The following is a 27,540-nucleotide window of genomic DNA, read 5'->3' on the forward strand; positions in this document are numbered from 1 at the left end:
GACCATGCATGGCAAACCGGGTCGGCAACACTACAAAAAGCGACTGCACGGAAATAGCATCATAAATTAGTTAAAATTTACCTTATAATTTTGTTAGAAACGTAGTATTAATTATAATATTGTCTTCGTGGCTGTCTTCTTAATTTTCTTGTAGGGTGACCTGTTTTCATTGTTCTCCGTCTGATGAAAGTTTCTTTAAGTTGTACTGTCTGGATTAATTTATAAATTTGGCGATAACCATTTCGAATCACTATTGAAATAACTTCGTTGCGTAATATAGTTTTAATTTCCACTTAAAAGCATATTCAACACAGCGCCGAAAAATACACGTCTTGGACGTATGAACACAAGAGAGTAATCAATTAGTTGTTAAAAACAAAACCTACGCAAAAGTAAAGAAAAAAGATCAAAATTATTTATAAAAATCGGTCGCTGGCGCATGCGCGATCTTAAATCATATCTTTGTATTGGCGGAGGCGCGGTAGTCTAAGTACCGTTACACTACCAATAAATAAATCAGAGATTCTTCCAAACATAAACTGTCTGTAGTAACCATACAACTTCACCAAACCAAGCCCCAGGCGTCTCGTGAAGAGCGGTGCGGTGTCCACATTGCCATCACCTGAGTCCGAGGAGTAGTGGCCCTGCGAGGATGGCTCCGGTACGCTGGCGGCGGTAGACGATGACGCGGCGGCTACGATGACACCAGTGGGCTCGCTCGGCGTGAACTGCCTCTCCAGGCTCCTGCGCAAGCCTAAGTACTGCTTGGTGCATGGATATGGCTGGCTCTATTTGCAGTCACTTGTTGAGTGGAAGGAAAGAGGTCCCTGGCTCTAGCGACCCCTTGCATCACCGTGGACGTTCCTGGTGGTCTCTGGGAAGCGTCTGTGTTTCTGGGACGACCGGCCAGGCTGACCCCTACTCGGTCCAGGGCCCGCTGTATCGGTCTGCTTCGCGGGAAGCGAGAGTTGCAGGCGGTTAGTCTGGACACAGTAGATTAGAGGCCTCAGTTAAGAGTTTTAATTATTTATAATGGGAATAAGATATTTACTTTAACAATTGCGTGATTTTGTTGTGTTATTATTACACATGTAGTACTGCAGATAACCTAATTTCTGTGAAATTCCGAATATTAATGGATTGTTATCGCATTTACATGTGGTCAAAGGTAACAAACCATTTGACACACTGTATTGACAGTTCATTCCTTTAGAGACTGCATAGTTCTTCTGTAAATTCTTGTTCATGGTACATTCATTTAGTTTGATGTTTCTAGAGCAGCAGAATAAGAAATGTCATTTTGGCAGGAAGCATTCGGTTTTCTGACGATTCTTCAAGGATATGTGTGAAATTATGTATTGTGCTTTTGTAAGAAATAGCATCCATAACTATCCAGAATGTTTGACTTTCATACAAAATAAGAGTTTATGTTTTATGTCTTTCACCTAACGTTACATCTACATCTGCATCTATATCTATACTCTGCTAAACACAGAGGGTGTGCTCCACTGTCCCAGATTTTAGGGCTTTCCCCCATTCTATTCGTATATGGAGTGCAGGAAGATTGACTACTAGAATGCCTCCACACATGCTATAATTAATGTAATCTTGTCACAATGGTCAGTATGGAAGTGATACATAAGGAGTTCTTGTGTATTTCTAGTCACCATTTAAAGCTGCTGCTCGAAGCTTGGCAAGTAGGCTTTCTCAGCATAATTTATCTCGATCTTCAAGTGCCTGTCATTTCAGGTTCTTCAGTATTTCTGTGACACTCTCCCACAGGTAAAACAAATATGTGACCATTTGTGGCGCCCTTCTCTGTATATGTTCAATAGCTCCTGTTAGTCGTATTTGGCCAATCTTCAAGGATAGATTATAGAAGTGATTTGTAAGTAGTTTGAGTAACATTCTAGAAATCAGTAAATATCTTGAGTAGTAGGATTTTGTATGTTCTGGGACACTTGGACAATTTTATAAAAAATAAATAATCGCTCGTGACCGCATCATTCAAGATTTTCTTATTTTTCACAAAATTGTCCTAATCTCCCAGAACATACAAAATCCTAATACTATCCGTTTTACCCAATAATATAAATATTAATACAATAACACCTAAAATAAAAATTATATATTCTATATACATTTCCCATAGGTGAATGTAATGTAATTAAATGAATTAGAGAATTAACTAATATTTTTAAAAAACGATTTTTAAAAAAGGATTTTTACAACCTATTCTTACTACCAAAAATTATCCAATTTTTGACTTATGTAAAAAACATGTTCTTTAAAATTATTTTAAAAACTATATTTCAAAAAGCATTGTTAGATCATTTTCTTAGCCCCAGAAATTATCCTATTTTCGACTATTGTGAGAAACGTGTTTTTTAAAATTATTTTCAAAATTAATTTTTAAAGAAGCATTTTTTGTAACTTTTCTCAGCCCCAAAAAATGTCCTACTTTGACTTTTGTGAAAAACACGTTTTTAAAATTATATTAAAGAATAAGTATATAAAATTATTTATTTTCTGCCTTAGAAGCCATAAGATTATTATGAGTTGTTGTTTGTAAATGTTTTTGAGATAACACTTATTTACAGTTTTACCACATTTACAAGTAACTTTAATTTTATTATGTTCCTTACAGCATTCATTACATACATATTTATATCCACCTGTTCGATATTTATCTTAATGAAATTCGTCAATACTTTTTTTAATCATACATTCACTACACTGTCTTAATTGTGGCTTAGTGTTGTCCATTTAAATAAAATAAAATTAATGAGAAAAATAATTTTACATTGTGAACGTAAGTAAATGTATTAGTTAACAGAAGTAAATTTTTCACATTGTGAACTATATATAATGAAATTCATTATTTCTATATTTAAGTTTCTTCATTCCTTTATATTTTAATTTTATTTGTCCTCTATTAATTATTTCAAAATCAAAATTGTCAATTAATTTAGAAAATCTATTTGGTAAAATAACTTTAAAATCATTATTAAGTTCTAGACAAAGTTGTTCTCCAAATCTTGTATGTAAATAATCACAGTCGGTAATATTATATAATACATTTATCTCTAACTCATTTACTTTTATAATTTATTTAGAAATAATTAAAATATTTAGCTTCTTGATTAAAGTATTCTCCATTTGTATAGAAAAATTTTATTAGATTTATATATAATAATCGTTTATTACATTTTCAATAATGAGTAACGACCATGTGGTAATGTATCTATTCTATTTTCTAAAACATATCTTTTATTATCATGAGGACTTAGTGCTTTTTTATCCACTTTACTTGTATATATTTCATGTTCTTCACTTTTAAATAAATTACATTTTCTATATTGTTCTGTATTGTTAAATAAACAATCTTTATAATCTTCTAAACTTATTGTGTTTTTAACGACACATTTCTTAATTCCTTTAGATTTCTTTTTTATTTTGTCACCAACATTATATGCATACATCTTTGCTCTTAAACCACAAAATTCTTCCATTATTTTTCCATTATATTCATCTTTCATTTTACCAACAACTTTCTTGTTTACTTGTCTAATATTATATCTGTTGGATAATCACTTGTATCAAAATACTAAATCATTGATTCATATCTTCATAGAAATCTTATGTTTTAATATTATAAATTTAACTATCTGTATCTTGATAACATAATTCAATATTTTAACCATATTTAGGTTTCATAACTCTATAGTGAAAATCGTACATCAGTTCTTTAGATAGATCAACTATACTTAATCCAACATATATAGGTTTATTAAATATTATTTTAGTTTTATTCATATGAATAGCTGCGAGAATTTCACTAAATATAGTTCTATTTTTAAAGTTTGGCTTAGCTACATGTTTATCACATACTTTACTATCTGAAACTAATTTAATATCTTGTCTATTTCTTATATTTTCCATTGTTTTACCAAATACAGAATTATTTATTATTTTATAGAAACCTTTTTCAAAATCATTTGTTTTTTGTTCTTAACTGTGTGTTTAGATCTATATACTTCTTTAACCAATTAGATTGTTTAAATTTTAAAATTTTATGTATTTTTGTAAGTTTCATTCCTAAAGATTAATATTGTTTAAGATTTCTATAATGTACTACTTAATTATGTTTTTTATCTAAAGTAGGTATTAATTTACTTTCATTTGTACCTGGAACGTGTTTTGATTCAGGAGCTAGCGGTATATCTTTATGTAAATCATGTAATTCTTTTCGATATTCTATATCTACTTCAAATATTATCCATCTTGACTATTGTTTGACATTTCACTAATTTTCGTAGAATTAAAATTATTCAGTTCATCCCATTTAAAACGGCCATATGGTAAATATTGGTTCATAGCATAACCATATAAATTATTTGCATCTAGATACATTATATAACTTGATATTTCTTTATTATTATAATCTTTTAAATAATTATTATTTGCTTTTACATATCTTTTACAGCATTGTGCAATTCCACCTCTTATTCCTTTTTCAACCATTAGAAGCATATCATAGTCATATAATATTTAAAGCTTTTGATTAGGAATTTTTAACATTGCATCCCAAGATAAACCAGGTGCTCTAAAATACCAAGATGGATCGAAAATATATGTATTTATACATGTTTTTCTAAAATTTTCAAAAACATCACTAAACAATAATTCATCAGATTTAAGATATAAATCATGATATTCACCAAGATTTTTAATACAGAATTTTTCCCAAACTAATTTTGCATGTGCATTATCTTCATCACTACTGTCAACATAATTTTACTCACTATAAAAATTATCTTTTTTTGGTAATTGTGTTTCTTCAAATTTTATCCAAGAATTCATGTCATCAGATGGATAAAAACCTTTTCTAAATAGTAAGTTAAATAATTCTGGAGAAAAATACTTTTTAAAATTTTTTAACTGATTTTTCTTTAAATTTGATGAAAGTTTGTCAAATGAACAAGCCATAAATCTAAATGCATCAACAAATCTTTTTTGTATGTTTACTAAAAGTAAAATATTTATTTTCATTATTCAGTATTAATTCTATTGGTTTATTATCATAACAAAGTTCCTTTACAAGGAGATGTGAATCATAACCAGACAAATTATGTAAATAAATAGGTACAAAATGAGGTTATCATAGTTATAAATATATTTTCCAGTTAAATGATCATGTTAACATACTCTTTTATTCTTTTTTGTATAAGGGCATTTACATAGTGTACAAATTGTAGATTTATGAAACACATTATATTCTTCAAGTGTAAGTGGTTTCATTTCTTCAATTTCAGAATAAATGCTTCCAATAGCTTCAGCATCTTGTTTTATACATTCTATTAATTTCTTATGACAATTTGGTCCTCTATAAACAACAGTTTTTTATAATTTCCGTATATATATTTAATATAATAACAAAATCCACTTGTTCCTGGTTTTTTTGATATTTCATTGTATATGATGTTTCGGTATTTGGTTCACAATTATCCATGTTTGAAAGTAAGCTTTCAAAATCAGCGTAAATAACAAATGGAACTATTTGTGTAAATTTATAATTTTGAAAAAATACATATTCTCCTTCACCTGGCATTTCAACTGTTAACGGTGTATTAGTTAAACAATTTTTTGTGTTTTTATCTAAATTTTCTTTACTATTAAATGTAGTAAACATAAATCACAAAAAGATTTTATTTCAGTATGTTTAGTCTTTTGACTTGATAAAAGTCTAGATAGATTTTTTATATAACAATAATGCGAAATATTATGTTTCTTAAAATAAAGTAGATTTACATGTTTATCATTTTTACATCTTGTTATTTTTAATTGATACATTCGATAATTTTCATCTTCATCATCAAATTATTAAACATTAATAGATACATTAATTATATCTTCTATTTTTGGAATATGATCAACTAATACTGGAAATTCAGTAATTTCACGTTTTTTTTATTAAGATCAAGACCAAAACTTTTGTATTTTGTTATTCTTTCTGGATGTTCATCTATTGGAAACAAAGCTGCTTTTATAGACCATAAAAACATTTTTGATCATTATTTTTCACATTAACACATGCTTTTTTACTTTTAATATTTTCTGGTAAATCAATATAAGATGATCCTCTGAGTGGAACATATTTATTAATTGCTAATTGTAAACAAATTATTCTATTTAATGACCATCCAGATCCCTGAGCTTGAAATTTAGATATTTTTTCTAAAATATGTTTTTTACCATATTTGAATTTTTTATTAAAATGTTTTTCTATTAAAATAGTATCGTTTGGTGTTTGTTGCTCAAATTCTTGAACTTTTCATTCATTTCATCTGTATGTAGTTTATATTCACAATATAAATTAAAATTTATCTTTACACCATGATGTACTTTCTAATAGTCTTTAACAATCAAAAATTTTTTTACTGCATTTAAGAAATGATTAGGATCAAGTATATCAATAATATTTTCCAAATGCCTTTTAACTAAGTAATCTTTAATTGTTTTTCTATCCTTTGGTTTTACAAATATATTTGTAGAAAATGGAAATATAACTTTTAATGGTTTATCTTTTATTGTTAGCAAAATATCATAAATATCTTAAAATGGTAACTTTTTCCAAAGATTTTCATTAAGTTCAGCTTTATTATTTTTAACATTCTGTGTTTGATTAGCACTTACATTTTCTGTGACAGCTGTCGCAGTTTTAGAACTGTGTTCAGATATATAAACATTAACGATATTTTTGTATTTTTTACTTACTTCAGTTAAATAATTTTTATGATTTTCACTTTCTTCTGATGTATTATTTGTAACAATATTTGTATTATTTTCACTTAGTACATGTGTATTATTTCTAACAGTATTAGGATGATTACCAGCATTGAATGATTACTAATAATAAATCAAATTAAATCAGCTTTACGCAAATTTGAATATCTTTGTAAATTATTAATTCTACCAAATTCACGAAGTCTTACAACAGGAAATTTTTGTAGTTGATTAGCAAGTTGATCCAGTTGAGCAGCAATGTTACTTTCCACTTTTCACTTCTATTTATTACAAAGAAAATTTATTAGATTTGTAAAAACTATTTTTAATAATAAAATGATAATAATTGAATAGATGGATAAGAATTATGATTTAATAAATAATTAATCTAAAAAAGAATTAGTATAACAATCAATTAGTTTTTAAACAATTAGTTTAACAATCAAATTGTATTTCTATTTATTGCAAAAAAATTCATTAGGTTTGTGAATATTATTTTTATTAAATGAAAATGAAAATTATTTTTTGCATCGATAGATAATTAATAATAAAGGATTATTATTTGAAGTTTAAGCTTTCATATTCTTAATGTATTCTAAAGTACATTTCTTACATTCATTATTATGTTTATCTTTATGTGATGGATTTATATAAAACAATTTAAATCTTTAATTTCTTGACAAATTTTACATTTCAATTGTCTTCAGTTATAACTTCTTCATTATTTATTGTAGTTTCATTTTCCATTTTCGTATGTTCTTCACTTGGATTTCGTCTTTTATGTTCCTTAAAATAATATTTAGCAACACTTTTTCAACATATTCAAGGAATTCGATTTTCATTGTAATTTTCTACATAATATTTATTTAAACAAAGTGTAAATATAGTTCTATAACCATCTTTTGTATATTTTTTTAAAGTGAAATTATCAATTGATTTCTCTGTTTTACAATATTTACAAAATTTAGTTTTTGGGGTACAACCTTGTTGAACTTGAATGTGCTCCATTGATATAGAAAAAAAGTTATTAGAATTGTAAAAAAGTAAATCTTTTTAATTTTAAATTATTCAAATGAATTATTTTAAAAATAATCGTCACCAATAATCATCATTGTTGTGTACATAGCTTCGCGTAGTCAGAGCATACACAGCTTTCCCAATAGAGCACGCCCCACAAAGCACAACAGCCCAGGCGCAGCCCTCGTCCATCTCCCCACCACGAGATGGCGCTTCCTTTGAGACGCACCAAATTCTGCTTCCGCCGATCCACGTATTAATATGTAACGGACCCAATGAGATTGCTGCTAACGTGTGGATCACACTTGCGCAGTGATACCTGAATGCTCGAGGTTTTATAACGAGTGTACAGACCTCCGATCAGTCAGACTGCATTAGTCTGCAGCAGTCTGCATTAGTCTGCATTAGTCGGCATTAGTCTGTAGTCAAGTTTCAGTCTGCGCCTAATAAGATTAGCATATTCCTGTACATAGCCATACTTTGTCAAGTATCAGAGATATGTGAGCATAAGATTAACGTACAAAGACCAAAGGAACTTCTAATTGTCAATTGTAAATAGCATCGAGAATCAAGTTAAGTAAGGTTTATGCTTGTTATTGTTTTAATAAATGTGTGTGAAAATTAATCAAGTTCTGTTGAAAGTTGGTCACCGTCAATCTGCTACTCTAAGCATGCAAGTGGCATTTCTATCGTCTGACCTAACGGCAGAAGATGATCACACCACGATAAGACCATGAGACATATTGCTGACACTCGCCCACTTCGTTAGAGCGACAAGTCAGATAATCTGATGGTGTGTGTACCGAAGGTCTTACAGTATGCACACCACAATCATCATAATCATCATCAGATACACAGTACTGATTTCGATATTGACGATTTCTATTAAATAAACGATCAATAGAGCTTGTAGTTAATGGTAAAGGATCGAGTGAAGCTAATATATCTTTTAATGTTGGTACTTTATTTTTAATACTACTTGTATAAAGTGGACAATTTTATTTCTCCTTTAACCATTCATCAATGCATTCTTTATGAAAAATATGCTTGCAGCTTGTTTTGAGAAATTGATAATAATTTTCATCACTTAAACAAATAGGACAATCAATATCTTTTTCACATACCTCTGTTAGTACATAAGTTTCTTTTACTTTAGTTTGCCTTTGGTTTTGGTTCTCCATTTATAAGAAATAATTTTTATTATATTTACGAAAAAGTTAAATTCTTTACAATTTAAACTTTATCATTATCACAAAGAAATATAAACTACAAATTTCAGCTACTATTTATTTTTTGCAAAAGTAATAAAAAATTTCTCTTAAATGGAATAGATTGTAGACATCATCAACAACAAGCTTACTAACAACAATAACCAAGTTTTTTTCATTATTGATGAAGAAAATAATCCATGGTTTAAAGCAAAAGATGTTGCTGAGATTTTAAAACACAAATACAGAAATGATGGAATAATTAAACATGTTGATAAAGATGATAAGAAAACATTCGGTGAATTAAAAAAATTTTCAGATACAAACAAACACATACAAAATCGTACATTGTTCATTAATAAAAAAGGCGTAACTTCATTAGTTCAAAAACATAGAAAAATTATCTCAGAAAGTGAAATAGAAAACCTTGTGAAAGAGTTTGATTTGAAACTAAATTAAGTTTCACGCACAAAAGAACAAGAATTCATTAGCATTATCATCTATTGTTTCAAAAATAAAAAAAAATTGAAACGCAGTTCGCTATTGGAAAATACAGAATTGATTGATATTTCACAGAATACAGAATTACAATTGAATGTGACGAAAATGGTCATAATGATCGAAGTATAACGGAAGAAATTGAAAGACAGGAATTCATAGAAGAGCAATTGAGGTGTAAATTTATTAGATTTAATCCTGATAGAAAAAATTTTAATGTTTATGGTATCATCAATACAATACGTAAATATAATTTAAAAAGAGTGAAGATGAATAAATAATACTTGAAAAAAATTAATGTCTAATAAAAAATATTTCTGTTAAACGGAATCAAATGTAGATCTGTTCAACAACAAGCTTACATACACAATAAACAAGTTTTCATGATTATTGATGAAGAAAATAATACATGGTTTAAAACAAAAGATGTTGCTGAAATTTTTGAATATGAAATACTGATCAAACTATCAAGGTAAATGTAGATTAAGACAATAAAGCAAAATTTGAAAAAATTGTAGAACCCCTAAGCCAAAGGGTCTAACTTATAACGAAAAAAGAACGATTTTTATTAATGAAGCCGGACTATATTCACTAATCTTATTATCCAAGAAAGAAAAAGCAAAACAATTTAAAAAATTGGTTACTCGTCAAGTTTTACCATGAAGTAGAAAACATGGTGAACATAAAATTAGAAAAGAGATGATTGATGTTGATGAATATCAAATAAAACACAAAGATAATTATTTACAACTACTACAAGAATTTAATAAATTAAACACTAAAATGATTCAATTAAAAGATGATAGAAGTAAAGTGGGAGATGACCATATTCAGAATTTGAGAGAAACAGTTAATATTGCTTCGGAAGTAATATGTAAAAGAAATGAAGAAATAAATAATTTATTACACATGTAGTTCCTAAAACAATTAATGAAAACTTAAGACTAACATTCATTCCTTTAAAATTATTTGATGATGAATTTGAATGTGATTATTATGTCATTAGAACACAATGAAAACTTTTACAGAAACAACTATATAAACTCGAAGATAGACATCCAAATTGTGAAGAAATGTTAAGATTGAATTATAATCCTAATTCAATTAATCTGTTTTAAAGAATGAAAAGAAATTTAAGGATTAACTGTCATATGTACAATTCCAATATTTTGAATAACTATACACAAGAAAAATTGATTCATGATGTAATTAGTCTTAATCAAACTGAACTACTATTAAATAAATTTATCTTTATTTACCCAACTATTGTTTGAATCATCAAAACCTAACAATTTAACATAAACTTCAACTCCTTTCTTTCTTAAATATTTTTCAACTAAGTATACATCTGGATATTTTGTTTTCTTTAGTGCTTGTTGATAAAAATTTCTTTTTATATTCTTTAATTTATTTGAAACCGGATTAGAATTTCAAATACTTCTGTTGACCAATTAGCTGTATATCCTTTTTCAAAAAGGCCTTTAAGTTTACTTATTCTCACTTTAACACTTTTTTTAACTTTAGCATCATCTTCATTAGAGACAATATTAGTTATTTTCAAATTTTTTTTCATTTACTTCTATTGGTTTCATTCTTATTGTACAATGTTTTGTAATATTATATTCATCAATTAGATATTTAACTAGATGGATCAATTTATAATTTCCTTGTAAAGCAATTTTCTTCCACATTTCATTAAGTGTTCTGTACAAAGATTCAACAACATAAGCTTTTAATTCTGAATTGAATAATGATTAATGTTATATTTCTCCATTAGTTCTTTAAATTCTTTGTTATAGAATTCTTTATCATTATCTATTTGTAAATTATTTGGTTTTCTATCTATAAAAATTCTATGAAAAGGATCAACTACATTCTTAATTGTTTTATTTTTAATATGAACAGCAAATGCATATTTTGATATGCATATTTTGAAAAAAAATCGGTAACAGTTAATAAATATTTATATCATTTGTTTATTTTAGAAATTCCTTTTAATTTACATGAAATCATCTATATTAAAAGAAACAACATTTCTTCTTTTAAAATTCTTTGTGATTGGTTTATGTAATTCATTAATTATATTTTCACGAATATTATTTAGGCCTTCACCAGTACTTACAAAATTGTTTTAACAAATTTAATCTATTTAGGTTTACAAACTGTACAAAGATCTTCAATTCCTTGTCTTTCATTTCTAGTTGTTACTCTATGCAGATGATGTGTATCAGTAAACTTTTACACTTTACACAATAAATATGATAGTCATGTGAAGTATGATTTGCCATCTATATAAACAAAAATTTATTAAAGTTTAAATTTTAAATTATTTCTCCAAGTACAATTATATTTACATCCACAGGAAAAGTTTTAACAGAATCTTTCAATATTACAGTTATAAAATTTGATTTATGTACCATTATTGATTCAATAATATTATTTATTTTATATAGCTTATCAGCTACATGGACTGTTATATCAAAATCATCGAAGTTTAAAACTCTATTTATATTTTTACCAATAATAATAATTCTTTTAAGTATGAAATCATATTCAAAATTATACGTTTTTTCTTCACCACCCATCATAAATGTAAATTCAATTATTTGTTTATCATATACTTTTTCTTTAAGATTACTTAACTGTTCTAAGTATGGAGTAAAATCTATTTTTGTGAAACAATCTGAAAAAGCTTTTTCTACTTCATTTTTCTTAAAATAATTATTAAATTGCGTTAATGTATCTGTGAATTCTGGTTTTGTAATATATTCTTATTCTAAGTATTGTTTGTTAACTACATCTTTTAAATCAATTGGATCATTTACATTAGCAAGTCTTCTATTTTTAAAACCAATATAACCTTTAGTTATTTTAAAAATACTTTAAATTCTTATTGAAATTGTTTAAATGCATTAGCTATCTTTGGATCATTAGATGTTTGTAGTTGTTTAATATTATTTTCAATATTTTCTAAATTTAGTGTAGATGTATTAAGTACCTGTTAATTTTGTTTAATTAGTTTTAACTTATTCCCAAAAATGTCCATTTCTTAAATCTAAAATATTATTAAAATTATACTTTTCACATTACAATTTTAAAATGAATAGACATAAATGACCACGTATTTCTTCATTAAAATTTTTTATTCTTTCTGTATTGTAATATAATTCATCTTTTCCAAAATAATTAACTAATTGTTTTTTGTATATTACCACCAAAAGAATCAAAAACAAATTTTTATCTTTATTTTTATAATAACAAATCCAATGGGTACCTGGATTATCAGATGTATCTAAATGAACTATACCTCATTCAATTTTAAATGGCTTATTTCGTAATTCATCAATCATATATACACCACAAAAGAGTTTAATTTTTAATTGTTTAGAAAGTTCTTCTATACCATAATTACTTAATACATTAGGATATTTTTTATTACTTTTTCGTAATTTTTCTTGTTTTCCTTATTCCATTACCATCCTTTTTCTCCATTTCTAAGTTATGTCTTTTTTGTTCTTCTAATTCTTTATCAGCTTTCTGTTTGTTTATAACTGAATTTGCAATTGCTGCAGATCCACCCGCTACAGAACCAATTGTTGCTAAATATGGGAATGCTGCTAATAATAATGGTAAAAGTCCGCCTTCATGTTGTCTTAATCCTTTGCCATCTTTCTTTTTTGTTAAATATTCAATAATTTTATAACAACAGGAATACCTAATGTAATAAGTTAATTTCCACCAACTTCCTTTTCTTTTTTCCTTTTTTGGACCTGGGTTAAAAATGGTTCAATTGCATTTAATTGTTCATTACTTAACTTTAATGTAATTGACTATGGATTTGTTTTGCCACTAGGTAGCAAAGTATAATCAATTGTAAAGTCATTCATTTATATTGTTAAGAATTTAATAAAGATTTTATAACTTATAATCCCCAACCATTTTCATCAACATTAATTCCCATACCTAATTTTCGTTTTCCATACATTATTCCTCTAACTGCTGTTGCTGCTACTTTTCACCAAATGAAGCATCATTTGCATACATTCTTTCTTTTGCAGCAAATTGAAGTTCTTTATCAGCTACATGTCTTTTATCGAAATCTTTATTATCTCTATAAGCAATATCATATTTTTTAAAAGCTTCATCTAATAGATTTATACCTCTATCAGCTTTAGCTGATCTTTCTTCTGATTTTGTACCTGCACCACAATAATTATAACCAGGAAGATGCATTTCAAATGGAAATTTGTTAATTAAAATATTTACTAATCCTTTTCCAAATTTATCTCTTTTCCAAAACGTTTGTGGAAGACCATTTAAAAATCTAATAAAATGTGGAATTCCTTTGGATTTTCGATTATAATATCACTAAATTTATTTGTTAACATTTGTGCATTACTAACTTTTTCATAATGATAATTCTTATTTCCAGCTAGTTCTTCACCATGAATAACTGCTAATCTATCAATTAATTGTCTAACATAATTCATCCAAACATATTCACTTGATTTACCGTTATATTTCTTAATTAAACCTTTACCTTTTCGTTCTGGAGAACTAAAATCTGAAGAATCTATAGTTGAATTTCTTATTAGGTTTGGAAAATTAACATTAACAATTTCTTTTATTAAGTATTCCCTTTAAATGATCTCATTTTATTTGGATTATTATCAGAATACAATGCACCTGAATTATATAATATGTCTGCATAATTTGATAAATCTGCACCATGGAATTTTTCATTCATATCACCTATAGTATCAGTTAGAAGTCTCATTAATCCTTCTGTACTGTCATATGTTTCTTCACCAATTTTTAATTTATCTCCACTGAATCAACAGGTAAATTACCAAAATGTTTCTACATCTACATCTACATTTATACTCCGCAAGCCACCCAACGGCGTGTGGCAAAGTGCACTTTACATGCCACTGTCATTACCTCCCTTTCCTGTTCCAGTCGCGTATGATTCGCGGGAAGAACGACTGACTGAAAGCCTCCGTGCCCGCTCTAATCTCTCTAATTTTACATTCGTGATCTCCTCGGGAAGTATAAGTAGGGGGAAGCAATATATTCGATACCTCATCCAGACACGCACCCTCTCGAAACCTGGCGAGAAAGCTACACCGTGATGCAGAGCACCTCTCTTGCAGGTTTTAAACCAAAAACTTTATCTTCACTGTGATTATTGTACTTTAACATTCTTTCACTGACATTTATCTTTTTAGTTTCATTTATCTTTTTACTTTCATTTATCTTTTTATTTTCATTTTCGTCTTGGCATTTATTTAATACATCTTGAATTTCTGATTCACTTAACGTATAAACATATTTCCCAGGAATATCATCAGACCAATCTTTTAATGGTTTAATTGGTGATAAATCTCCAAAATCTACTATATGATGATGATATGGAATCATTTTTTTTTCAACTTCTCTGTTTTCTTCAATTGCTTTTAAAACATTATCACCTATTCCTTCAAAGCCTTGTTTTACATTTTCAATAGCATCAATAACAGGATGATCTTCCTTTTTATGTTTTTTACATTCTGTTCTAGGTTGCATTTTCCAAAGTTTAAATTGTACTTTTAGTTCTTCAGCTTCCTTTCTATTTTGTTTAGCTTGTTTAACAACTTTTTCACTTTACTTTGTAAACATTTATTAACGAAGAAAAAACATTAGTTATGTTTAATGTTTATGTTTATGTTTACATTTATGTTTATGTTGATGTTAAAGTTTATGTTTATGTTTAATGTTTATGTTGTTAAGAAATGTTGTATTTCATTTCTAAATTTACCTTCATTTGGTATTTTAGACATATCTATTGCGAAAAATCCAAACTCATCATTCCAACATTTACTACACATTTCTTTAAAATTATCAAACTTGAAATCTCCACGAAAACAAACTCATGATAAATATTATTTAAATTTGTATCATCTTGTCCAACTATATTCAAAAAATTTAAATTATCTCTAACTGTTTTGTCATTTTTGAATAAGTTTAAGCTAAATAAAAACAATCTATACCTTTGTGTCTGCCTCTAGTAAAATATTCTCTTACAATATCTTGATTTTCTAGAATAAAGTCATCAAATACAACAACTGAATTTTCTTAGCATTCATCTAATGGAACAATTTCTTTATTGTTTTCAATAATATTAACAATTTGTTTATTAACTTTATCTTAAGTTTTTTACAATGACTTATAAATTTTTGATACTTTGGCTGATCTAAACTTTTTGAATAAATATATAAATGTTTAATTTTATTCCATTTTAACCATCCTGGAGCTAAAATATAATTATCAATCATTAATGTTGTTTTTCCACAACGACTTGGTCCAATTATCTCTCATCTTATAGAAGTTGGTAACGGTTTAATATGTTTGTTTTTCGATGACTTTTGTGGAATTATTACTTTAGGTTCAAAAATCTATTTTATTCATTTATTTAATAATTTTTTTAGTACTAAATGATTAGATTATTTCAATTAAGTGATAAATCATAAGTTCTCAAAAAAAGATTAAGCGTTCCAATATGAGACAGTTTTAGTAATGCATCATTAGTTGGTTTTTATTCAACTTTTTTAACGCCAAATATTACACTGAAAAATAATAAACATTATTGTGATGGTGAAACAACAGAAATTCCTGTAGGCCAATATAGTTTGAAAAATTTAGAATAATTTATTCATTCGAAATACCTAATATACATATTAAAGCAGATTAAATTTTAAACAGAATTGTTATTGAAAGTTATGTAAAATTGTATATGAATGTAGAAGATAGTATTGAAAGTTTACTTGGTTTTAATAATCAAGTTCTTTTATGTAATGAAAACTCTGTAGCTAAAGATGTTCCTAAAATAATTCCTTTTGACTTAATAAATATAAATTGTAATCTTGCTGATGAAATGTATGTAAAACATAATGATCAATTTCATAAAGAAACTAATATTATTGCTTCTTTTAAACATCATGCAGTATTTGGTGGACCAATAAGTTATGAGGCAAAATATCCTGTAAATGTTCCTGTTTTTGATACAATTCAAGCTACTATAACTGATCAAAATGATAATTTAATTGACTTTAATGGTGCTACTGCAAGAGTTGTTTTAAAAATATCTTAATAATTATTTCCTTAATAAATAAGTAATAAGAATTGAAAGTTTTTCAATTCTATTCATTCCCTGTGAATGAGAGAAGTAAAAATAATTTAAATGTTCCAAACAAAGATACAGGAATTGAAATATTTATTGGTGATGGTTGGCTTCATCCATATCATGCACAATTATATATGAATTTTAGTATTATTGGAAATGATGGCAGAGATTATCCAACTTATGATGGAAAATCAAACAAAAAATTAATTTGTAATTATGTAGCAAAACTGTTTGATTTTATAACGATAAAGAAAGGAAATAATATTTTATCTAGGATTGAACATCCTTGAATTTCTTCATCTGTTTTACTTCATCTAACTTCTTCTGCTATTGACAAAATAAGTTTAGAAGGATATACAATTAATACAGGAAAAATAAATAGTAAAAAAATTGAAGTACTTTATCCATTATCATTACTTGGTGGATTTTTAAAGATTATAAAGAAATTATGTTGGAAGGAGATTTAACTGTACTTTTTACATGTAGTTCATCTTCTGGAGACACAATTTTACATTGGTCTGATAAAAATGATGCTGGAATTGAAATAAAAGAGACATTACCTAAAGAAGGAAATATTATTATAGAATCTATGGAAATTCGTGTACTAGTTGTTAAATATGAACCAAATTATGAACTTGAACAACGTGAAATTATTCTTAAAAATCTGAAAATTCCTATTTCTTTTTATGAACTTCTAACACAAGTAGTTGCTGGTTTATCTGGTAAAAATAGTTTTCAACTAGATTTTACAAATTACTATAACTCTACAGAATTTGATATGCTATACTTTGTATTTGTTACATTTCAAACAAATTGTAAAATAATCAGTTAGTTTGTTCATCATTATTTGATCATGTTAAACTACAGAATATTTATTTTAAAAATGGCAGAAATGAAGTTTTTCCTCAAGAAATGTGGAATATTAATCCACCAATTAATTTTCTTAAAGCATATGATGCATTTCTTGATTTTAAATGTATTACCTAACTACAATCAGATATTGATATTAGTCCATTTAGTTTTATAAGTAATTATCCAATTTATGTAATTAATATGACACATAGAAAGAATGTTGTAGCTACACAGAAAACTACTATGAAATTCTGTGCAACTTTTAATCATAAAACTCCAAATGATACACTTGCTTATGTAATTATGTATGGTAAAAAGAATCTTAAATATGATGCACAACATAGATTACATACTGAAAATTTTTAATTATTAACATTTGCTTCTACAGAAATGAATGAGAAACTTAAAAAAATTATAAAAGTGTTAACTTCTTGCTTATATACATTTCTGAAACATTTTAAGAAAGATAGAAAAATAAAAACTGAAAATTTAAGTATCTTACTTATTAAATGATTTCCGATTTATTTTATTGTATTTATTCTAGATAGTTCTTTTTATGTAGATTATGTTAGCACTTTGAATTTTTAAAATCGGTTAATATTTGACTGAGAAATCGTCACTTAATGTAAAATCAAAAAGTGCTGAGTCATGAAATTCTATTTTTTTGTTTATTAAGTTATTTTGATGAAATTCGTTATATAGCATACTGTAAGTATGGGACGAACGTATTTGAAGAAAAAATTTAGTTTGTTGCATTTTAAAACAAAAAATTGTGTTTGCTGCATTTATATGTTTCAAGCTATCCACTTGTTGCATTTTATATGTTTCGAGCTGTACTTTGAGACCTTTAGAGACATCTGTGAAAAGTAGTTTGAACTAACTAGACTCCAACTTCTGTCAACAGACGGCATTGGTGTATGTCCAATTGAAAATAACTTGTTAACATACTTCACTTTAGATGTAATTGTTTCTAATTTTGTTGTTCAAATCACATTAATCAATTGTTCAGGTTTGTTCTCCAATTTTAAAATGGAATAATGTTAAGAAAATAATGAATTTGAGCCTTAAATAAATCGATGAAGAAGTTGATTTTTCGAAGATACTTTGTTAGTAGAACTCCAACTAAATATACATTATCCAAGCTCACACAATCGTTGACCAATGAGTGTGCACATATCAAAAGTCATTATAACGTATTTGGCTAAAGTATCCAACACACTCGCCTATGTACTTAAAAACAACCCGAATAAAAGAAGCAGTTCTGTTAATTCAGAATTTAGTCTTCGTGTAGCGCTGTGTACATAGGGTCAGAGAAGTCCGAAACAGAGAAAATGTGTAGGACATTGTGTTGGATGTTTTGCAATTTTCAGATAGTGAAAAAAAATTATATTCTTAAAATGAACAACACTAAGCGACAGCTAAAGCAGTCTGGCTGTGCCAAGCCACAATTAAGACAGTGTAGTATTTCATAAAGATAAATATCGATCAGGTGGATATAAATATGTATGTAAAGAATGCTGTAAGGAACATAATAAAATTAAAGTTACTTGTAAATGTGGTAAAACTTTAAATAGGTGTTATCTCAAGAAACATCTACAAACAACAACTCATAATAATCTTATGGCTGCTAAAGCAGAAAATAAATAATTTTCTATACTTTTCCTTAATATAATTTTAAAACACATGTTTTTCACAAAATTCAAAAATAGGACATTTTTGGGGCTAAGAAAAAGTTGCAAGAAATGCTTTTTTAGAAATTTGTTTTGAAAATTTTTTCAAAAAACACGTTTTTCACAAAAGTCAGAAATAGGATAATTTTTGGGGCTAAGAAAATGATCTAAAAAATGCTTTTGTAAATATCGTTTTTTAAAATAATTTTAAAATTCATGTTTTTACAGAAGTAAAAAATTGGATAATTTTTGGTACTAAGAATAATTTGTAAAAAATGGTTTTTTAAAAAAACTTTTTTAAAAATATTAGTTAATTCTTTAATTTATTTAATTACATTACATTCACCTATGGGAAATGTATATAGAATAAATGATTTTTTATTATAGCTGTTATTGTATTATTATATTATATTATTGGGTAAAAGGGATAGCAGGAGGATTTTGTATGTTCTGGGAGATTAGGACAATTTTGTGAAAAATAAGAAAATCGTGAGTTATGCAGTCACAAGCAGTGTTTTTATTTTTTATAAAATTGTCCTAGTGTCCCAGAACATACAAAATCCTACTACTATCTTGCACTACATAATTTCTAAAGTAGCCCATCATCTTACTCAGCTTTCAAGCTGTATCCAAACTATGTTTTATCACAAATCGGTTCAGCAGTTTAGTTATGAGAAGGTGCACAAGTACACTTTCTAATTTATAAAACTTTTTTGCCATCATCCAATTTTGATGAATTGAAGCAGTACATGTTGTCTCAAGCTATGGTCACATTACCTGTGAAAACCACATGAAAATTCGACTGGTGGATTTGGACATTGGCATGTTAACGCAGACAAGCAAACAGATACCACAGTTTTGAATAAAAGCTTAAATCACGATATTTTTTCCGTAGTCCGTTTCTTATAAAATATAGACTATATATTGCTCAAAGCAATACCCAAATCACTTGTAAAACCGCATGAAAATTCGTATACCAATTCTGGGGATAAGTGTGTTCATACAGACAGACATGATGGTTTTAAATACAAGTTTAAATTACAATATCTTTTTTCTGTTATCCAATTTTGATGAAAAAACGTGTACATTGCCCAATGCTATGCTCAAGTTACCTGAGGAAGTGCCGTGAAAATCGTCTACTAGTTTTGGAGGTTAGCGTGTTCTAAACAGACAGACATGACAGTTTTACAGTCTTATTATTAGTATAGATAAACTGAAATAAGATGCCTGTTTTACCTATGACTGAACCTATGTTTTCAATCCATTTCATAATCCTACAAAATATTACAGTCAGATATTTGTATGAGATGACCGATTCCATCTGTGGTCCACTGACATAGCAGTGCTAGTATATTATGTTTTTCTGTTTTATGATGTGCACAGTTTTACAATTCTGAACAGTTAATGTAAGTGACCATTCTTTTCACGTCTTTGAAATCTCAAAAATGTTTGACCAAATATTTGCGCAGCTTCTTGCAGATAACTGCATCAACTGGAAAAAGTCTTAGATTACTAGTAATATTGTCCACAAGGCCATTAGTACACAACATGAACAGCAAGAGTTGCAAACACTTCCCTGGAGTGTTTCCAAAGCTACTTATACATCCATTGTGATTCTCCATCCAATATAAATTGTAGTGTCCGCATTACCAAAAAATCCTAAAAACTGTTACAATATTGCTTGACACTTCATACTGTCATACTTTTGATAGTAAATATAGATGTGATACGGAGTCAAGTACTCTTTTGGAATGGAGAAACTCTGCATCTATGTTGTCTTTATCCCAGGCTTTCAGTATAGCACTTGAGAAAAGTGTGAGTTGGGTTTCACGTGGCCAATGTTTGTTGAATACATGTTGGTTGGCATGGAGTTGGATGAAATGTTCTCCATTCTGTTCGAGATACCTCTTTATGTTTGGGCACAAAATATGTTCTAAGACACTACAGTAAACACTACAGATGTCTGTAGTTTTGTGGAGCACTTCTGCTACCCTTCTTTTAGACAGGTGTGACCTGTGCTTTCATCCAACTACTGGGCACTGTTTTTTGTATAAGGGATCTGCGACAGATCCTTTTTTTAAAGAGGGTCTAGCTTAGCCGCAAATTCAATATAGAATCTGGTAGGTATTCCACCAGAGCTGGATCTCTCTTCAGTTTCAACGACTTTAGCTATACATCTGCTGTATCAGTACAGATTTTTACCAGTACTTTCACTGAAACAGTATCAAGATAAAACATCTAATATATCACAAAACTTGGATCAAAGAGAAATTTTTGTAGTAAATTAGATATTAACGTTCTGTTGTCTCAAGATTTCTGTCAATCAGCTTTAAACCTGAGGACCAACATAATCATAAAGTCCAAAAAATCTGCTTGCAGATCTTTTTGTATGCTTAAAAGGACTTTATGCTCTAAAACGAATTACTACTTTTTTCACATATCTTTCTATGTAGCCAAACACTACACAAGATTTCAACATTGTAATAAAGAACCCTCATTAAAAACACTACCGTTAAGATTAACTGAACACTATTCCAGAGGTCGTATGTAAATTGATGCTGCCACCCACACAGAACCTAAATATAAGTAGTGCAAGGCCCACATTACAAGATAGAAGCAGAGAACAATGGCAGCACTCTTAATGGTGTGGTAGTTAACTTAAACTATGAGGAAATTTAGTGTGGATATCCTTTTTTTTAATTCGAAATATGCGATTTAGATGACACTATTTTTCATTTCCACTTCATGGGTGGGCCTCATAGTCTTGTAGCAAAGTGCATGCCTGGAAACTGAAATGTTTCTGCGACCTTGCAATGTAATATATTCGAGAAATCTCAATCAAAAACTAAGATGAACTTATCATAACAGGTTCACACAACTATAAAATTTTGTAAATGACATTGTGGTCTCCTTGTGGCTGTCAAATTATTTATTTAGCAACCCCACTCTTGCACCTTCAACCACAACATCATTATCAAGTGGAAATAACTGCACCATAACACATAATAAAATGTAAAAATCATCTGATATAACATGACACAGAAGTTAGCTTCCTCATATTGTGTTCCTGACTATGACATCTTATGTATCTTGCACTCTTTGAATTGGATTGTAAATATGTTGCTCATATTCTGCTTTATTTTTGTGTGGATCCATTATATTGAGTAGAATAAATGATTCCATGTTTGTTTTTGTTTCATATAAAACAGAAACTGGTTTCTTCACATAGTGTTCTGTAGGATTATGTGGATATGGTCCTGCTTTCTAATCTTTGTTAGATTTAATGTTTTAAAGTATATTTTTTGCATTCTGGTTTATTTTAGCTCACATCTGGTTTTTGTACTATCTCGCATTTGATGGAGAGCTCTGTATTAGTAGATTTTGACAGAATTGGCATTCAACTTTATTACTTCTTCTCAGGGATTGAGTATGCCTTTCAACGTTGAATGGTGTTGCTTCTTGCTATTGAGTATGCTTTGTAGTCTTAGTGACTAAGGCACCCATGCTCTCAAATGCTAAAAATACAACAGTAGCTACACAATGTATCGACTTATTAGTAACAGGTACTACAAACAATACATTTTAACAGAAATTGTTATACTACAATCATACTACTAATCCAATGAAAATTTAAAAGCAAATAATACACACTTTTGTTTTCATTTTTGGCTCAGTTAATTCTGTATTTCTTCAATGAAATTTAAAAACAAATAAGACACACTCTCTTGCTTTCATCCTCCGATTCTCTAGTCAGTTCTATGTAACCACAGTTTACTAAATGCTGTAACATTCAGTATGATGAAAGTACATTCACTCCACACATAATATTTTTGCTGCAGAATGGTACCTTGCACAACAACAATACTGCAAAGCATACTTAATGGCCAGATCAACATGACAATAATTCTGTCATAAGCAGTTAACATGGAGTTCTTCATTAAATGATAGAAAATGTGAAAACTAAGTGTGAACAGAAATAATCAGAATATGAACAATAGACTCACAACACGATAAAATCGAGCTGTTCACACACAGATTTGTTGACAGGAGCAAATGTCCACGGAACACTATGTGACAAAACGAACCTCTCTGTTATATGAAACAGAAACAACTATAGGATCATTTATTGATACAATATTATGGATGCAAGTAAAAATAAAGCAGAACAAAAACAACTTATTGACAATGTAATTCTAAGAGTGCAATACACACAAAAATTCGTAATCAGGAATACAGTGCTAAGCAACCAGTTTCTGTTTTGAATAAAGCCAAAATAAAAATGGATGACATTAAATAATTCAATAACAAACCAGAATGGTGTACTGACAACATGCAGTACACCAAGTGCCCTGGCCACAATTGTGTTACTGGAAGTTCGCATATAGGTTTTACTCCCTTTGACTGCCACCAGTCAGCTGATCATGATATTGCTTTCATTGTAATGACATCATACATGGTCTGTGTCATCTATGGTCTAAGGTTCCACCTATGGATTTATGAAAGTTGTCCGATTTGTTGTTGATAGTGGTTAATGCCAACATGAGAATGTACACCTTTATCTGTCGAGAATGTTAATGGTAAGGTCAAATCCCCTCCATGTGGGCAAATACGCGATCAACTGTGAAATATCTTCGTTGAATGTAACTTGTAAATTACCAAATGCCTTGCCAGTATCTTGACTCTTTGTTTTTGTGCTACTTTGTTCTCAAAAACTTAGGTGTGAAATTTGAAAACTGATATACTTAAAAATATAGATGTTTCTACTGAAATGTGTCTTTTTTCAGAGTGGGGGGGCACAGAACGTAGAAACACCGAAAATGTTCACGTAGTGTAGATCGAGATGAAGCCAAATCCAATTTGCGAGTCTGTCCTGAAAATAAATGCAGAAACAACGAAGAAAAGGATTAAATTTGTAACAACATCAGTTCATATTGTGACCTGTCATACATGGCATGTCATATCACTCTAAAAGGAACTGAAACAATAGTGATGAAACTAATAATGCAATACAGAAATTTCATGTGCAACAAGTTCAATGTATGATGATGAAATCCCAAAAATACCAATCTTAGGTTTGTCATTGAAAGAAGCATGTTGTTAAAAGTACAATGTGTATAAACTGTAGATGTGTTGATCATTTTAACTGTATAAACAGTTCACCATGAAGAGTGGTTTTGCAAATGATGTGTCAAAGAAGATTTAGCTCTTAAATTTAAAAAACAAAGAGATTAATAGTTGAGGACACAGAATGCCCACTATCCCACTTGGAACTAAAATGGCGAGAACAGAGTTATAAGGGAAATTACACATGAAATAGTGGTGGGTGGCAGCAAGCAGTAACTGTCCCCTGCACACACACACATACACACAAACACACACACACACACACACACACACACACACACACACACACACAAAGTTGCTGGATGTCATCCACATTTTCACACACCTACAGCTTATATAGTATTAACAATAAACTGTATAAAATATTTTAACTTAATAATAATAATCTTTGAGTGACAGGTCAATGATAGTTCCCTTGAAAATAAAGTGATCATGCTAATTAATGCAGATATACATACAAAACAATAAAATAAAACAGAGCCCATAAAGTATATAAATCATAAGAGTGATAGAAATTATAATCTTCAAAAGTTAACAAAATCGAGTGAAAATTATAATAGCTGACTTCAATTAACAGTTGTGGGAAGAGAGAAAATTCAGGAAAATCATTAATGAGCTACCTGCATGCATGTGGAACATTTAAAATGGAAAGAGAGTGGTAGAGCTGCATAGAAATTTCAATAACAAAACTATGTCCATTCACTTTACGAAAAATCGCAAATCAGAAAACATGGTGATTATCCAACAAGAACAAAGGTGAATTCCCATTGATCATATCACAATCTTATATTCACAAATAAGGGAGACAGCAAGTGTACAAGTGTGAGTGGAGCAAATATCGACACTGATGACCACCTAACCCTAATAAAAATAAATTTAAGGCCCCAAACCCTCAATGCAAGATGTCAGTAATCCTTAAATTTGATTCTAGTAAACTCCAAACACAAATATTCGCAAAAACAGTCGACAACGTATTGAAAATGCAATTCAAAGAGTGCAATACACACAAAAATTAGTAATCAGGAATACAGAGCTGTTTTGAATAAAACCAAAACAATAATGGAAGGCATTAAATAATCCAATAAGAAACCAGAATGGTGTACTGATAACACGCAGTACTCCAAGTGGCATGGCTACAATCGTGTTGCTGGAAGTTCCCATACAGGTTTTACTCCCCTTGACTGCCACCAGTCAGATGATCAAGATGTTGGTTTCATTGTAATGACGGCAATCGACATATTAAACTATGGAAAACCAATGAGAATTATCAGATGTGACAAGCAAAACAGCACTGCAGACGTCAGTGTTGCATTGGCTAATTTTGCTCTACATGTTATCCAGGAAGTATTACAAGACCCACTCAGGTCTGACCACCTACCGACACCAATAAAATGTCAGAATATCCCCAATACAGGAATAAAGATCTTTCTTCAGTATAAATTAAATGTAAGAAATTCAAAGGGGGCAGAATATGGGAGGTGCAGATGGAGAAGCAAGGTCTTTAGGGTAGGTGGGGATATGAGAATTAACTATCACAATCTATTACATAATATTGAAAGGGGAGTTAAAATCTGAAACCCACAAAACACACCATTCTACATCACTCCTATGCCACCTCTGGTCTAGTGGAATGAAGAGTGTGAGACGGCAGCCATGAAGAGACGAGAAACACTCAAAACCTACAAAGAAAAGGTTTCAGACAACAATTTTCTTAATTTAAACTGCATCCAGGCAATGATGAAACGCTTGTATAAAAATAAAAAGTGGAACACCTGGCGTATCTTGCGTAATGTCTACCCACAGGTTGACTGTTACATAACTTATCATGAATGTCATTTGAGATGAGATGAAGAAAATATAACAAATTAAGACAATAATGAGAAACATCTAAAAACGTGTTAGAAAACAATTTATGCAACCTTACCCTGTACGCAGCAGAACAAAGATGAAGACGAGTACATGGTAGACCCTCAGACTGACCATGCACTAAGTGGAAATTTCTCCCTGTAGGTAATGAATTGAGCAGCAACCTGCAGAAAGACTATGGCATCAGTCCTGTATAACATTCATTATACACTGCTCCGACAAATACCGGATAAGGGACAAGTTCATCTATTGGGTATATTAAAAGAAATGGAGCGACCAAGTCTATGTCTCAGAAATGAAGACTGCTTGGGTTATACCAACATATAAAATGACTAACGCATCTGGAGTGCATCTTCTTTCCTGTGTTTATAAGATGTTAGAATGGACGATTAAATACAAACTGGATTATGGACTGAGAGCTGCAGAACACTGTACCTTGGACAAATTGCTTTTAAAAATAATAAATATGTAACTGAAACGCTAGTATCATTAGTCACTTATACACAACTCACATCCAGTGACAATCTGTACCTGTTAGCGGTGTATACAAATATAAAAAGCGCTTATGAGAGGGTACTTATGCCGCTATTTATAAACAAATTGAAGAATCGTGATGTTCTGCTGTCATTCATCCACAAGCCACTTCGCTTGTTGATTCACAAAAGCCTGGTCATTACATGAAACAATGGAACAATAGCACCAACCTGAAAAAGTAAAGAGTTATTATATGACTCAGTGCTGTTGTCACTGTTGTTAAATCTATTTCCAACAGAACTACTTTCAATGATTTATGCAAGTTTCCAAGTGTTGCATTATGCAGATGATTTATGTATTTATACTTGTAGTGATAGTTTTATTGAACGTCAGCAGCAGAGGGATAACGCTATGATAGTGATAAATGAATGGCTGAATGAGATCTGCCTTGAAATATCTCCTCAAAAACCAACTGTGTCATATGTAGCCGTCATATACTTAATAAACTAAGAAACGTATGATTAGGACCCTTTATATATCCAGTCACAGTGGTGGCAAAGTACTTAGGCCTTTGTATCGTCATAAGCTAACATAGTCACATCACTTTTAGCGTGTAATTATAAAGTGTTATCATGCTACAAATAGCCTTCATGCTGTGATAGAGCGTTTGTTGGGGAGCATACCAGAGAGTCTCTATTAATACATATCACACTCTACTAAAACATTTATAGACAATGGATGCATCTACTGTGGCTCAGCAACACAAAACAGCCTAGAGAAACTTGCAGTATAAAGCCAGCAGAGTCCATATTGGCACATACAAATCGACTCCCACTATAAATGTTTCACTGGTGGATGTAAATGAAATACAATAGTGCTATAT

Source organism: Schistocerca nitens, chromosome 4 (genome assembly GCF_023898315.1).
Source record: "Schistocerca nitens isolate TAMUIC-IGC-003100 chromosome 4, iqSchNite1.1, whole genome shotgun sequence".
In the NCBI taxonomy this organism is placed as follows: domain Eukaryota; kingdom Metazoa; phylum Arthropoda; class Insecta; order Orthoptera; family Acrididae; genus Schistocerca; species Schistocerca nitens.